Here is a 16,459-nt window from a genome sequence, read left to right as displayed (position 1 = left end):
AGGTGCAAATTTTAGGGAAAGATGAGTAATATACCTTGTGCGAAATGTTTACAACATGAGGGGAAAATATGTGTAAGATTTAGGAAAAGATGAGTAACGTGCCGTATGTACAGGAACGAAGAGGTGTCTATAAGAATGGTACGCCCAGGTCGATTAAAATCCAAGGCAAGGATGGGCAGCCTTTCTTCACTACTGTTCACTGTTTAATCGATCTGGGCACACAAGCAGTGGCGAAAATAAATACATGTTCTGGACTGGGGTGAAAATTCAGGGTGAAGCGAAGTCATACACAGACTATACAAACAGCAATATTATACGAAGATCATAATGTTTCATTTTCTAATCATCAGAGTAAAGTCAGATTGGTTCTGTTCAACTTCTACTGCATAAGAATCACATCGTTGCTCTTCTCTCGGCACGGGTTCAGTTAACACAATTATATTTTCGTTCACCCTTTCAATAAAACTTCACAAAACTATTTGTTTTTTTTTCTCTACTAGACAGAGCTACAGGTTACTCCAAAGTCGTGACACAAGACACACATGCCACATTAATGCACATAAACCCACCTGATAATGGAGATGCGACGTGTGTTGTGGAAATAAATAAACATTGACTCGTTACAGTAAACTTATTGTTTCATTCGACTAACACTGCTGTTTTTATCTTATTGTTTGTCTTTCACTTCCTTTCCCCCTACTGAAAAGGGAGGGAGGGGAGTGACAGTCTTCAAACTTTCGCTCTTCAGTCATTATAATATAAACATACTTTGTATTTCAATTTTAAGTTAAAAAATCGATATGATAAAATAGATGATGATATTCATAAGAATATATTGATATGAGGTACAGTCTCCTTATTAGGAACATGATATTTTTTTATACAGGCTCCAGGTAAATTTGCGTAGGGACTGGGATGTGGGAATTAATGGGCAGGATATTATCTGGGAAAGGATATAGGACGTTTAATTGAGAAGGAACTGAAAGGTGGGATGTGGGTGTTAGAAGATGTGTGATACTCCTGCTGACGAAGTAAAAAATCTGGATCTTTCATTACGGATATGGTGGAATCAGTAAGTTAGGTTTTGTTCGCAAGGAAGGGAAGAAATCGGTGATGATATCATGGTCTGATAGGGAGAGGTGATTGAAACTATTTTGGGGAAGGACACGGAGAGTTTGGAGATGAAGGGAAAACGGAACGTGTTCATAGACACGAGTGAGCAGATCCACGGCTCTCAACGATGGACGAGACTGTAGGGCGTCGCATTTCCTGTTAGCTTCTGTCCCGGGATCTTCGCCGACTTTTGTTTAACGATTTTCCTGAAGAGTCATCAGCACGAGTGGCTGGCTTTGTCAAAGGTTCATCCTCCACTACTGCACTACTGGTGGCGATACGCAGTGGAGGCTGAACCTTTGATAACGCCGTCACCAATATAGGCAAAATGTCAGGAAAACCGCCAGACAAACGTCAGCCGAAGATCCCGAGACGGAAGCAAAGAGCAAGACGTCAAAATGTGACCACAAAAGCCTCAACAATTTTTAAACTATAGGGGGTTGGGATTCAAGCTTTCGAGCGATGTAGTAGAGACGAAGGTGCTTTTTTCTGTTAGAGGAAGTGTGGGAATTTCAGGAGCTGCTACGGTATAGAGTAGGAGAAGGTAATCAGATATGGAAAGTGGGGTAGAGTTCGTGTCGTGCCAGGATTTCAAAGGAACACAGTACACGCAAAAGTACTTGGTCCAAAAAACAGAATATACATAGAGATGCTTTGGTACCTTACTGTGATGTTACGCTGTACTGTTAACTGTCATGTCTTGTGCAGGCATTCTGTAGTAATAAACCGATGTGTACGAAGTGTTAGTGCACTACACTCAGAGGTAAAATAGTTTCTGGATATAACTGCTGAAGGCTAAAAGATGAAAGTAATCTCGTAATTTATTAACACGCTATCATCTACCACGCTCCTTTATATTGCACGAGTGACAAAATATCAGAAGTTTGTCTGACATTCGGCGTTGACCGTTTTCCTGAATATGTCGCGATTTTCGAGGGTGAGGCTAGGCAGAAACCTAAGAGCGCAGCTTAAATTGCTGCCAATGAAACGAGCTGCTATCATATTAATAGTCTTACTTGTGAAAAATATTTAGCTGTAATCGAATTCCTAACAGGGCTTTCGTAAATTTGTCGGTCAAGACAGAGACCGCACAGGCGAGGGACGTCACGTGACTGCTTTCCAGTTTCAGCTGAGTGCCAGGCGCACTTCTGATTTGTAGTCACGCCTGTTACCTCTGGAAAACATAGTGTGGGAGATTGTTGAGTTTCCCTCACTTTGGTCGCGGTGTTGCCTCTCTGTGGCCTTCTACGTCTTTAATTTGGCCCGCACTTGTGCAGACGGCGCGGTAGAGGAGTGGACAACGGCAGTGATGGGGGCTGGCTTGTGAACGATCACCGTACGCTAGGAGAAGTACAATTCGACAGGTGAGGCCTATGCACAAATATACAGACTGTAACTAAATTTCTCTTACTTTCAGGACTTGTAGTGGGGACTAAGACGACTCAGTTTAGGATAGGAAGTCACGTCCCGAAGTACACCAGTTCCCTGCAACATGGAAAAGTGCCACAATACATGTTGCTCTCTGACTCCTGCTGTTTGTCGTCTGGCTCTAATTACACGTAGGGCTGGATGCGACGACCACCAACGTCAACACAGGTACGGTACCTCTGTACCATGTTCTGGTAAACACGAACATCAGTTCTTGGTCCCCCAGGGTCCACTGCGTCCATCGCCCGGCCAGTAGGTGGGGAAGACCTTTTGGCGTGGGCTATGCCGCGGGCTATGCCGCAGTGGTCTCGTACATCAAGGATTTCATGTGATCCCACAGGTAGGAGTCTAGCGGGCTGTAGTAGGGAGTGTGCGCAGGCAAACAATCTCGGGCCACCACGACCTAACCACTGTTGCCCCAATCGTTGGTCCAGATGATATCGGACCACGCGTGGAACCACATATTTTGATGAATGTCTCTTTGAGGAGCCATTACAGTACGCCGTCGAGGAATCGCAAGTATGCGGCACCCCTGAGGCATGGTGGAAGGAGGTTTGGTTCAATGACACGTCTGTCTAGGAACCCTGCCCAAAGGTTCAGACGGTATCGTTCCTGAAACGCAAAGAAACGCATAGCACGCATGTTTTCATCAGACCACACGTGCCGGTTGTGGGAAGTGAGAAAAACTTACCTGGTGAATATAATAACGTAGGCTTCCGTGGCTGGTGTCATAGTGAAGCTACACGGGACACGGACGTATCTGCACAAACAGCTGTAGAGCAACTGTCAGTCCACTTCCGCGCACACCAGGAGGAAAACTTGCCGACCAGAAGCCGAACGCTGATTGGCGGACAGCTACCAATCGTTGACGACATGGACATCCACGAATAGCCTCTTTCCTTCCATCTTCCCTTACGTCATGACTAGCCAATCATATTAGAGGGCCAATTAAAAGTTTTACAGCAGTGACGTCAGACATCGATAGTCTGTAATAAATAGAAGCACCTATCCCCATGCAAAACCAGTCGTGCAGTTGCAATTCGGCAGAAACGTCGCTTTTAGTTTATTATTGTTGTTAGTTTTTAGCAATGACGTGGCATAATACCCAGAAGAATTTTAATCACTACTACCTGTTGAACATTGCTTCATCCACGAAAGGCATCCGACGTGGGAAATGGGGCTCGTCAATACAACGGTGCAAGAACCACCTGCAGAAGTGTGCAGAATCTTGTGACTGCATTGCCTGTAACTTCTGGCACAAGTGTAGCTGGTGCTCATGCAGTTTGGTTCAAAAATGGTTCAAATGGCTCTGAGCACTATGGGACTTAACTTCTGAGGTCATCAGTCCCCTAGAACTTACAACTACTTAAACCTAACTAACCTAAGGACATCACACACATCCATGCCCGAAGCAGGATTCGAACCTGCGACCGTAGCGGTCGTGCGGTTCCAAACTGTAGCGCCTAGAACCGCTCGGCCACTCAAGCCGGCTGCAGTTTGGTGATCTGCATTTAGTCTGCCCGCTATGTTTCTCGTAATCGCTGTCGTTTCCTATTCCACTGCAAACTCGGGTGTGCGGCGACATTGTGAAGCACCATACTCGGTCTAGCTGGTGGTGAATATACCCGTCTCTGAGGCTCGCTAGCGACGAGGTAGTGCGAAGGTGTCCGGCGGTGTGGAAATCGTTCCGCTTGCAACTGACAAGCCGCCCTCCCACACTGCTTCGTCTACAATGACATGATGTCGGCTTATTGCAAACACGTGTAGTTCAGCATAGCGACAGGAATACACTAAAACTGAGAAGTTAGTACAGCTTGCATTCTGTATTGTAATGAATGATTACTATTGTACAGTAGCACTGTATGGATAGAGACCACAAGCACACCAGCAGGTACAAATCTCCCTGGGAGGGTACAATAGTACAGTATGAAAAAAGACCACATGCACTAGAGCAGGTATAGGACTATCTGGGCAGATCACAAAAACTGAATGGCATGTAGACAAACCTGTAATGGGCATGGAACATCAGGTGAGCGCTGACGCAATGCTCTAGTTAGTGAAGTCGAAAATGTGGAAGATCTGAACGTGTGTTCTGGTATTAAGCGGGCAGCGGGATAACGGTAAGTGTCCGGGCGTAACCTAGCCGTCTTGGTTCCCGCCACAAGCAGTCAACGTCTGTTAAGGGAATTTAGTTACGCCCCGTATATCGCGCATGATTTGTAAACTTCATCTAGCCAGTCCGCAAACGATAGTATTAACTGGCTATGTTAGTGCGACCACGACAAATATAAACAATCAATGTCAATAGTTTCTCACCAGGGCACAAAAAAAGATATCGCGTAATCCAAAATTCACTAATGCAAGACAAGCTTGACCGTGCACTGCCAGAAGGAAATCTCATAAAACAAAAAATCGGGCACGTGCTAGTAGAACTCTCTCTCTCTGCGAGTTACGTAAAAACAATTTCGTGTGACTCACTGACGTGGAGTAAGTTTTTCTATTGGACGCCACTTCGGCGACTTCCGTTTCCCCAGCCTCCCACAGTTACCCAATCGGGGAATGTAATGGGGAATCCGGAGAAAGTGTTGTTTCTGGCGGCTCCTCACTTCATTGAGAGGTGAAAGCTAGGTTACAATGAAGACTGAAAAATCCGTCGTCCGTCTGAGATTCGATCCCGGAATCAGTCGATTTCCAGGAACGAACTATACCGATAGGCCACCAGCTCTCATATGCGAATAGGTAGCTCATCTATAGGTTCCGATGGTTTTCAGAAGTAACGTATGTCAAACTGTGCATGACATACCATAAGTTTTCTGCCATTGAAGATGGTTGAAGACCGAAACCGGTAGGAGAATAAATATCACTATGACACACAGCACATTGTAATGCTTTTTTTTAAATTAGTACATGCTGTCGACAGCCCTCAAGCATTTACTTAGAAGCTTAAATTTTTCTTACCGGCAAGGAACAGTAGCTCTTAGCATGCGACGCAAATTTGAACTTTATATCGCTCCTCGTTCCTGGTAAAAAAGGGTCTTAACACTCGGACAGACAGATAGTCAGAAGGACAACAAAGTGATCCCATAAGGATTTCGTTTTTATCGACTGAGATACGGAACCCTGAAAAGGGGTAAAAATGCAGTGTAGCGGACAACATTATTCACTACGACATCGACAACGAAAAAAAGAATACGTGTCAGTCCACCAATAACTTGACCGGTAATACTAACTAAAAATAAAATTTTCTCCTCCTGTCTGTCTGTAAGCCTTGTAAAGGACTTTTAGTGCCTTGTGAAGCACATTTAGTTATGTTTTTGACTTCTTTCCTTATTCTCTTTGTTACGAGACTGGAACAGGTGGCAGTTTCTGCAACCCTCTCAAGTATAGTTTTAACGAGATTTCTGCATGCTCATTTGCCACTTTTCAGCAGAAATGCGACAGCATTGTGTATAATCACATGTTCCTGAAAATGAAGAACTCTCTCTGCACTTATGGTACACAAGGCTGTGGTGCTGTGTATTTTAGTAACTCTCTAAGCATGTAAGTCGGCAGCTGACAGTCAACTCAAACAGTCGGTATTCCGGAGTAACGGGGTGGACTCGCCCAGCGCTCAACAGTAGAAGGCGCCTCTGCGCCAGTGCCATGTTATTTTGAGCGAGTCTACAGCTTCGGAGAAAATTTCAGTCGACATATCCTACTGCGACGTAAATACTGCAGTATAGAGTGCATTCAGGGCGTTCACGATGTAACACTTTTAATTTCTACTGGCGCATTTTGAAACTTACTAGGCTGAAGACTAAGAAACGAAAACCGTGTACTATATTAGAGAACTGGAGCGATTTCGGATAAAAGTAGGGATTATCGGCTCGCGCACGACAGTGCCGGTACCAATATGTACCAAAAAGCCGCACGCAAAAATGCGATTTTTCAGGGGGTCATATCTCGGTTTCTATTAATCAAAGAGGTACGGTGTCAAGTGTTTTGGATAACCCTTTGGCCTATTGACCATTTCTGTACCTATCGCAAGAACAGGTTTACTTTAGCTGTCCTACTCTACACGACTAAAATTTAAACATTACACACTTACCCCAACACAGGCAAACTGAGTAAAATTGGTTGGTTCTTTTCCATTAAGCATGGTACAGGGTGGGCTTGAAGTGACTTGTAAAAGCACCGCCGGCCGCGGTGGCCGTGCGGTTCTAGGCGCTTCAGTCCCAAACTGCGAAACTGCTACGGTCGCAGGTTCGAATCCTGCCTCGGGCATGGATGTGTGTGATGTCCTTAGGTTAGTTAGGTTTAAGTAGTTCTAAGTTCTAGGGGACTGATGACCTCAGATGTTAAGTCCTATAGTGCTCAGAGCCATTTGAACCATTTTTTTGTAAAAGCACCATTTCTTCATAGGTGGTTCCTGAGAAAACCCCAAAAAACCATGATTCTTGAATAAAATAAGCAGCTTTGTGAGAATGGCCACATCTATAATTTCCATTCATGTGAATTCGTCGAAATTTTTACCTTATGTTCTTAACGTCATGATCTCGGGGAAGCCCGAAACATTTTTCAATATCATTAACAGGTACTCAGATCCAAAAGGTGATATTATCCATACGTATACACGTTAAATATGCATGTAATATCCGTTCTGCGGCGTGAATGTAGTTTTGACTGTCGAAGTAAACAAACAGCAAGGATTCTGCGGTCATCGAAAGGGTTCTAAGGTTACCAAACTAAGTTTTTAATCCCTTATTTTTCACCGATAAACCTTTACATACGCCGTTTCTGTATAATAGGTACTTCACACCTATACAGGCTGTCGGTATTGTCACCTGGTGGTGTTAACTCCTTGCAAACCAAGCACCGCATTTTTTGATATACTTAGGTGTAGCCTAAAAATGTTGTGAATTTTTATCTAAAGTAGTGGAAAAGTTACTTGTGTTGGATGGGAGACGATTTTGTGTTAACCTTCTTACTTTATATGTACTTATGTTTTGTTTACATGTGCCGAAAAATTTAAACAGACTGTCAAAAGTTTACTGACCTACAAAATTCATTGCATGTAAGCAGACACCCTGAAGGGAACCAGCGGAGCACAAAGAAGGCGAAAATGCTCCTCTTTAAATGACTATTAACGGAAAAGAGGGGAGCCAGCTGCCTCAATTCTCATTCCGGCCTCCTCACCAAAAATTTTGGCATGCAAACGTATTGTGGTGGAAGAGTAAAACAGAGAGAGAGAGAGATAGGGAGAGAGAGAGATGTATGGAGATGGTAGCAATGGGATCAAAAGAGATAGGAGACACTGGGTGTGAAAAATGAGAGATGAGTGGGGACCATAGATTGGCTTGGGGGATCTGGACCACCCCCCCCCCCTTCTCCCCAGATGGGGAAACTTTAACACGAAGAAATTTTCCCATTTCTCCCATTCCCTGTACCCACGCGTCAAAGTTTCCCAGTATAGGGGCAAAACCCGAGCAAACCATCTCCAAGGACATGTGAGGAGAGGAGAGAACAGTAACTGTAGAGAAGACAACAGACTATAAGCGAGAAAGAAAGAGTAGCGATGTGAGAGAAAAAGAACTGGACAAAGATAATGGCATTGGGAGAGAGAGGTAGTGAAAATTATAGAGGAGGAGACAGTGGTAAGGAAGAGCGGGAGAAAAGGATGAAGACACTGACAGTGGGAGAGACAGACAGGGAAAGTGCCAATGGCAGAAAAAGTGAGGGAGATACTGAATATGAAGGCCTCACTACAAAGAGAGACTGGGTAAAAGGATTTAGAACGTTCTGTGTTAAAACAGAATATTTCGGATGCCAAAACCTTTGGTAAGAAAGGCAGAATTAGGACTGAGCCAGCTGGTCCCCCACTTTTCTGTGAAGAACCATTTAAAGACGAGAGTATTCGCTGCAGAAGCATTTTTTTAGCTGGTAAGAAACGTTAAGTTGAAAAGTCCCCTTTGAACATTTATACACGACTGTGCTTAACCTGATACACAATATTTTTTAGCGCAACGCAATCTGACTTTCAAAATTCCCTACAAAAGAATGGCCCTGACTAACATTAAACTATACCTTTCACAAATCACTTACCTCACAAAAATCTTCGCTACTCAAGCTACTGCAATACAGCGAGCGCCACTACTGCCAGCTAAATAAAAGATTCAAACTACTGAAGGCATTAACTACTGATAGGGATAGTTAGCAAATGAAAGATGTTAATAGAGAACAAACAATGCATTTACCTTGATATCATCATATATAAATATAGCAGTTCATGACAAATTTCAAAACTCCGCCATCTCTCTCCCCACATCCACCACTGCTGGCGGCTCACCTCCAACTGCCCAACGCTACGCGCTGTTCACAGCCAGCTGCCTAACACTACAATGGCGAGTATTACAACAATGCAAAGCAGCCACAGACTGCACACAGCACGGCCAGTGATTTTCATACAGAGGTGGCGTTACCAATAAAAAAACCTAAACAGCCTACTTACATAGCCCCATGCTCCCCACAAAAAATTTTACAAATTGTGTTGGACAGTGGCCACTACAGATTTGAAAAAAAAATTTTATAATTACAATAACAAAGAAATCAAATGTACACACTTATTGATACAATGTTGGTCAAAAGCTAAAATTTTCTCACAGTCCATAAAGACAGTCCTGATCATTCATCACATTGCAGTGTTTTTCTCAAAGTCTGAGTAGGAAAAGAAAATGCACACGGAAGTAGTGGATTTCCATGCAATCTTGAAGAAGTAGCGTTGTCCTTCCAATGGAAAGATAGTGCTGACTCTCGACATGCAGACACGTCATGGGCCACAACAGAGCAAACCCACAGCGGAGTCAGTCGACGTTTTGAAGAGTATTGGTGGGTAGGTCATCACAGAGCAGACCCACTGTAGTCCTGGTAGAGATTACGGTATTGGTGGGCCACCAGAGGTGCAGACCCACTGCAGTCCTTGTAGAAATAATGGTACTGGTGAGTCAGCAAAGACGCAGACCCACTGTAGTCCTTGTAGAGACGGCCAGCAGCCATCTGTTGCAATTGTGCAGGTGCACAATCACCATCGAAGAATCTTGCGGACAATATAGCAAGTCCATAAACCACCACTTGTGCACTCACAAAGTTTTTAGAATTGTCCTTAGAACCAGCAATGCTGTTATCTAGTCCCTTGCTGAATTATTAACACATGTGCAAACACTAACAGTCCCTACTTCTCACATATTGTCCATATACTATGACCAATAGAAACGTGTGCAGTGAAATGTAACTTACAAGTTACTTAATTTGATGAACTGCTGTCAATTACAATTTTATAACATAAGAATACAATAACAACGTACAAAACACATCAGTAAAGAACATAACAATACAAATAACATTTGCGGTAATAGGGGCTTTACAAAAGAATAGAAATAAACATATACATTAGTTACAGGAATTATGAGAAAAGTAGATAAATAAAATAATGAGAATAGTTTTCGAAACATTAATTTCACATATGAGAATTGAAACAGAACAGAATTAATAATGTGTAAACATCTTTACAAAGAAAATTACATATTATAAATGCAAATTATATTTGAGGATAACAGTATTCCTCATCATAGTGAATGTAGCTTAGTATTAGAAGAGAAAAAAAAAATTCTATGAAACAGTACACAGAGACAGGAAGAAAACAAATACACATGCGTACACAAACACATAGTGGGATAACACAAGGAAAGGACAGGGTTTCTTTTACTGCAGTATTTTGCAAACAAAACTTTCTTTACTTCTCGGAGATCTCCCTTCGTTCCTCATTATTTCCAAAAAGTCCTATCAATACCTGCTTTCTCTACTCTGTTCATATTTCTATCAAAATAATTACGGATCATTGTACAATGCTCATTTTGGCCCAAAACGTTTTCATATACCTTCAATGCATTTCTTTCCATTCATCACAACTAGTTTCTTATATAGTCTACCCCCTCTTAAGCTAACTTAAATCTACTGAGCTCAGATGCTAAACTAAGGGACGAGGCAATGCAGCAGCACATAAAACAATTAACGCAAACAGCAATGACAAAAAAGTGCAGATTTGCAAAGGAAGCAGCATTTAAGAAATTAGCGAAGCAATTGCAATATTACGACTAATATAAGGCAATGTGCAGCAAACAAGAAAAATAAATCTGGCTTAGCAGAGTAACACAAATTAAAATTCAGTAGCACTATGCCTGGCAAACAGCATAACTTATACCTAAACATGAAAAAGTTCAAGCAGAAAAAGTATTACACTAAAAATGGCCATGTCTAATACCTATGTCACATCTTAACACTAGAGTGATGCATCACAATTTATTCTACAAAAGAAATTAACAAGTACTTGAAAAGAAAACTATGATTGCAGTTCCTGTGAGGGTAAATGTCTTTTTGTGCTCCCTCATTTTTTTTGAAAAAATTATTATTTACTCGATCTGTAGACAGAAAATATTTATATTAGTACATCTATAAAATTTTATTTTAACCAATGCTGCAGTGCAGCTAGAAACTAGATATTAAACAAAATGAGTAAATATGTACAAAGGAAGGCATGAAACATCATTCATTAGCCATAGGGCATTTCATAAGGTAGTACAGAAAATCTCTCAACTCTCGTAGAAAGACGCTTGTCATAATCAGGTGTGCAGATGTAAAAATATTTCTCGTCATTTCATTAGGCATTTCTGTAAATATCATAAATTAAGAGCTCCACAGTGTCAACATATGTTTTCAAGTTCGACCGTGTCGTTTTTGCGATGCTCTCTACAAAGGAACGTCAATAGCGAGGATAATGGCCTCCCTTTTTTTTTTACCTGTGCCGCTGAAAAGGGCTCGCAATAATGGCTTTTTCTCCAGGCGTCTGACACACCTGGCCGCTCACAACGAATTACTTCACGGCCACTTACCTTTCTTAACGAAATATTTACGACAGCAGTTTTCGCTACAGCGACAGTCTCATATAAAAATTTCATAGGTCAAGAATTTGCGTTACAAATCTGTAGAAACAAAATCGTATGAATATAACAGTGTCCAAAAAATTTTCGCCAGCATTGTGATACATTCACGCATTTACACACATTTCATAACTCTTAAAGTACAATTCTCGGTTTACAACATCCTTTTTCACCAGTCAGAGTCCCTACCTTCTATTCATTACTCCTTACCTTATTACACAGCTATATATTCGTCGACGCTTCTTTAATATTTCATTATATGAAATATGTAGCATAATCAAATTCCTCATATAGCATCAGCTTCTTGACCATAAACATACCTCAGCAGCATAATACACATCGTCGTCGTAAAAATAACATCATAACACCTCAGTCAAATCTCAAAATCGTCGTAGCTTCCTCCAATAATTTCAAAACCTAAAAAAATTCTCTGCTCATGTCAAAAGTGTCATCTGCCTCAAACGTACTTTAAAATCATGGTCCCATACCAAATACATCATTCAAAGCTCTCATAGCATCACAATGGTTCCGAAAAAATATGAAGAGTTCACAAAGTACTGACAAAATACAATTTCATAAGTGTGAAGTTATCCAACTGTGTAATTACGTAAACATCTGTCACTGATGTAGTAAAATTGATATTTGTCTCTCTCAGTTAAATGATCAGATAGCTGTGTAATTTGTGTGTTAGAGAAATATGGTACCGATGTGTAAAGTTGTATAAGCAAATACCATATTAGCTAGGGCTCCTCGTGCTTGCCAAACACATGGTACACAAAGTGAGCGTGCACCCCCCTGAGGATTAATGTAATTATACCCTCAGGTGTTACAGATTACAGCAATGGAATGAAATGTATCATGCAAAACTTTCTTTGTAATTCAAAAATCTTGAAAAATAAATGGCATAAGTACAAAATTAATCTCTCAAATGCGTGTCCTGTAGCGCTAAATGTGCGTCTTGCTGTAAGATAATTCTGTGGAAGTGTCGTAGTTATCGTCCTCCGAAAGCTAAGTTCTGCAGAAGTCAATGTACTTACCTCATGATAAACAAAAGTGAAATGCTTTGTGTATAGATATCGTAGTTATTACGCTTATTGGCGTGATGAAGAAAGTACTGTACAGTAACGTATTGTTGTGCCACGAAAAAGGCTGTCTCATTGTTGCTATACCACAAAAGTTACTACTAAAACATGTTTTACTTTCCAGAACAATACAGAAAAACTGTGCAGATATAAAACAGAAACACTGCAACAGCAACATTGTAAACTGTCACTCATTAGTAGCGTCGTGATAAAATCGTGTAGCTGTCACATAAACTAACCACGGTGTCATCTGGTATCTCACAGAAAGTACTTTAAATCCAGAATGTATTTTCAAGTGAACCAAAATGTTGCATTAAATCTCAGGTTAAAAAAGCACATTATCTCTCAATAAACGGTTTTACGTGTGAAATGTGGTGTAAACCTTTACTCTTCCTAGTACGCAGAGTTTCAACTTCAACGCAATTATCATGTGGTATACGTCGGATTCTGTAAGGTCCATTGTAAACTAGAAAGAATTTGTGACTCAAGTGTTTCTTCTTATGTGACAATGAATGAGCTTTAATGAGAACTTTCTGACCAATATACAATTCCTTTGCATTTGCTTTACCGTGTAGTTTTCTCCTTTTGTCTGCTGCAGATTTTATATTTTTAAGAGCCAAATCAATTATATCTTTGTGTCGAAGTTTACGTGTATTCGGGAAAGGTACAAGCTCTCTGATTCTGTTCGGTGGTTCTTCATTCTTTAGTACAAGAGTAGGTGGTAAAGCAGTGGAATCATGAGGCATTTCATTCAGCACGTTTTGAAATAAGTGTAAATATCTGTCCCAATGCTGATGCTTTCTGTGACAATAAAGTCTGCAAAGCTTATTGATTTCTTTCATAATCCGTTCGGAGGGGTTACAATGTGGTGAGTACAATGAAATAAAAACAGGTTTGATTTTATGGTTGCGAAACATGCGTGACCAAACAGCAGATCTGAATTGCGGTCCGTTTTCCGAAATGACTTTAGCAACGTGGCCAACTTCACGTAAGAAATTTTTAACAAAGGCGTTGGATAAGGATCGTCCAGTGGCTTTACGTAACGGAGTGAAAGAAACAAATTTGGAAGTAAGTTCAACAGCAACTAGAACGTACGAAAATCCATTCGATGTTCTGACAAGGGGTCCCAATAGATCAACTGCAGCAAATTCTTTTAATTTAGAAGGAATGATAGGAAACAACGGAGCACGATGTGAGATAGTAGATAGTTTCGCCTTTTGACAAAGTTTACAAATAGACAAGACTCTTCGAATTCTCTTTTCCATATTGTTAAAATAACAAGTCGTTCGAAGAATATGATAACATTTTCGTGGACCAAAATGTGCGTAGCTGAAATGAATGTACCAAATGAGCTTATTAACAAAATCGTCAGGAATGCAAAGTACCCATAGCTTGTCATCAACAGTGCAGCGTTTGAACAGTATGTTGTTTCTAACCAGATAATAATGCCGAATCTGTGTGTGTGTCTTTTCATGCCATTTGCTTTTGATGTCTTTCCAAATCGGATCTTTATCTTGTTCATGAGCAATGTCCTTTATAGATGTGGTGATGAAGTTTTCAAAGGCGACTTTCTGAATGTAAAGAATACTGAAATTTTTCTCGAGGTTACCTTCTATGTTGCTTTTCTCAAGCCCAGCTGGTGCGCGTGACAGTGCGTCCGCAACAATGTTCTCCTTGCCGGGAATGTAGACTATTGTGAAGCGGAATTCTTGCAGAAACAATGCCCAACGTTTTAACCTGTCATGATTTAATTTTGAAGACATAAGAAATTGTAATGCACGATGATCACTGTATACTTTTACGTGCTTACCAGAAAGAAAGAAACGGAATTTGTTAAATGCCCAAACGATAGCTAAAGCTTCTAATTCAGTAACGGAATAATTTTTTTCAGATTTTGTTAGCACTCGGCTAGCAAAAGCAATGGTTTTCTGAACAGTAGTGTCATTTTCTATGGCTTCTTGAAATAAATGGGCACCAAGTCCGACTTTAGAAGAATCCGTGCTAAGGCAGAAATCTTGTGACAGATCTGGATGAGCTAGTATTGGCGCGTTAAGAAGCGATTCTTTCAAAGAATTGAATTCCAATTGTGCTTGTTCGTCCCAGTTCCAAATAGTGTTTTTTCCAGTGAGAGAACAAAGTTTTGGTGTAACAAGAATTTGCATATTCAGAAAACGACGGTAAAAATTTACGAGACCCAGAAAACTGCGGACTTGTCTTTTTGTGGATGGAACTGGAATGGCTCTGATTGCTTCTAACTTTTCAGGATCCGGCTGAATGCCTTCAGAAGAAGTAATATGTCCCAAAAACCTCACCTTTGACCTACCGAATTCAGACTTTTCCAAGTTAACTGTAATTCCAGATTCTGCAAAAATACGTAACAAACTGTTGAGGATGCAATTATGTTGTTCCCATGAAGCTTCTGCTATTAGAATATCGTCCACATATAAGGTGATGTGACGTTTTAAGAACTCAGGTAATATGGAATTTAGCCCGCGAATGAATGCTGCTGAAGAAATGTTCAAACCAAAGGGAAGTTTCCGAAACTGATAACAAACACCGAAACAAAGGAAAGCTGTGTATTTTCTACATTCTGGATGAAGTTCGATCTGATAAAAGCTGGATCTGAGATCAATGGAAGACAACACTTTTACACCATTAAAATTTTGAAGAAGTTCTTCCAATGTTTGCGGCCTGTCTGTTTCAGGAATAATGATAGTATTGATTTGTCTCAAATCCAAGACAAGCCTGATCGATCCATTTTTCTTCTCAACAACATGTAATGGATTGTTGTATGAGCTTACTGCAGGCTCAATAATGCCCTCGTCAAGCATAGATTGTATTTCTGTTCTAACACGGTCCCTATAATGTGCTGGAATTACATATGGTCTAACACAAAATTTCGTATGCTCACGAACACGAAATTGGTATTGAAATCCCTTGATTGTTCCTGTTTTGTGAGTAAAACTCTGGAATGTGCTAGTAAAATCTCAAAAAGGTCCTGCCTATCAATGTCATTACAGTTCTCAATTGTTTGAATTTTATTTTGAATTAACTCATTAGTATCAAATATGTCGTCGATATCATCCCTGTCCGTACTTGCAGAGTGATTGTTAGTGTCTAGTTCCGTAGAAAACTCCGAACTGTTGTCTAACAGAAGGTAAAGCCGATTAATTTCCTCGTCATGGTTTGAGAGCCAATCTTCAAATTTCAAAGCTATTGACTTACCTTCTTTCTCTAAACTTATTTCAGCATCATGAAAGTTTAAGATTGCTTTGTATTCATTCAAAAAGTCTACTCCCAATATAATTTCCGTCGACAATAATGGAACAATAAGAAAGTTCATAGAAAAGCTGTGGCTTTGGCAAAAGAATTCTAAATTGGTTTGTTTGCGTACATCTACACTTTTTCCAAAGATTGCACCTTGTAATTTAATCTTACGTAACGGAAGTGTGGGGCAATCGTTCCATTTGTTGCATTTGTTAAAAGCTGTTTCACTAATTACTGAGATGGGACTGCCAGAGTCAAGTACTGCCGTAAATTTTACGTCATTTACAGTAATGTGAATCACAGGATATTCAATGTTGTTAAGTTTTACGTCGTGTTCCTGGAGTAAGATGTCCCTAATGTCTTCCATTTTTACGTAAATACTAGCTACGGTAGCTGCGTCATCAGTTTCACAAGTGCGTTTTGTTGCTGCCAGCGGTGTGAGTCATTGCCTATTGTCTCTTTGTTGGCGCGCGTCGTTATTGGGATTTGGAGACCTAACTTCTACAAATTCACCGTGACGAGAGGGCCCTGCCCTGTTTAAATCCCGCCAGTTCTGATGCAATTCAGGTCTGTCGTTACGATCCCATCGTCTGCCGT

General features: G+C 40.8%; 1 protein-coding gene across 1 annotated transcript in view; it reads left to right on the top strand.

Moving 5' to 3' along the window:
- LOC126235534 (Down syndrome cell adhesion molecule-like protein 1) overlaps positions 1-16,459 on the top strand; it is a 210,247-nt gene that overhangs the window by 136,857 nt on the left and 56,931 nt on the right. The window lies entirely within an intron of this gene.

This window comes from Schistocerca nitens, chromosome 2, assembly GCF_023898315.1.
Source record: "Schistocerca nitens isolate TAMUIC-IGC-003100 chromosome 2, iqSchNite1.1, whole genome shotgun sequence".
Lineage (NCBI taxonomy): Eukaryota > Metazoa > Arthropoda > Insecta > Orthoptera > Acrididae > Schistocerca > Schistocerca nitens.
The sequence above is the reverse complement of the archived record's forward strand: the minus strand, read 5'-3'. Positions and strand labels throughout refer to the sequence as shown.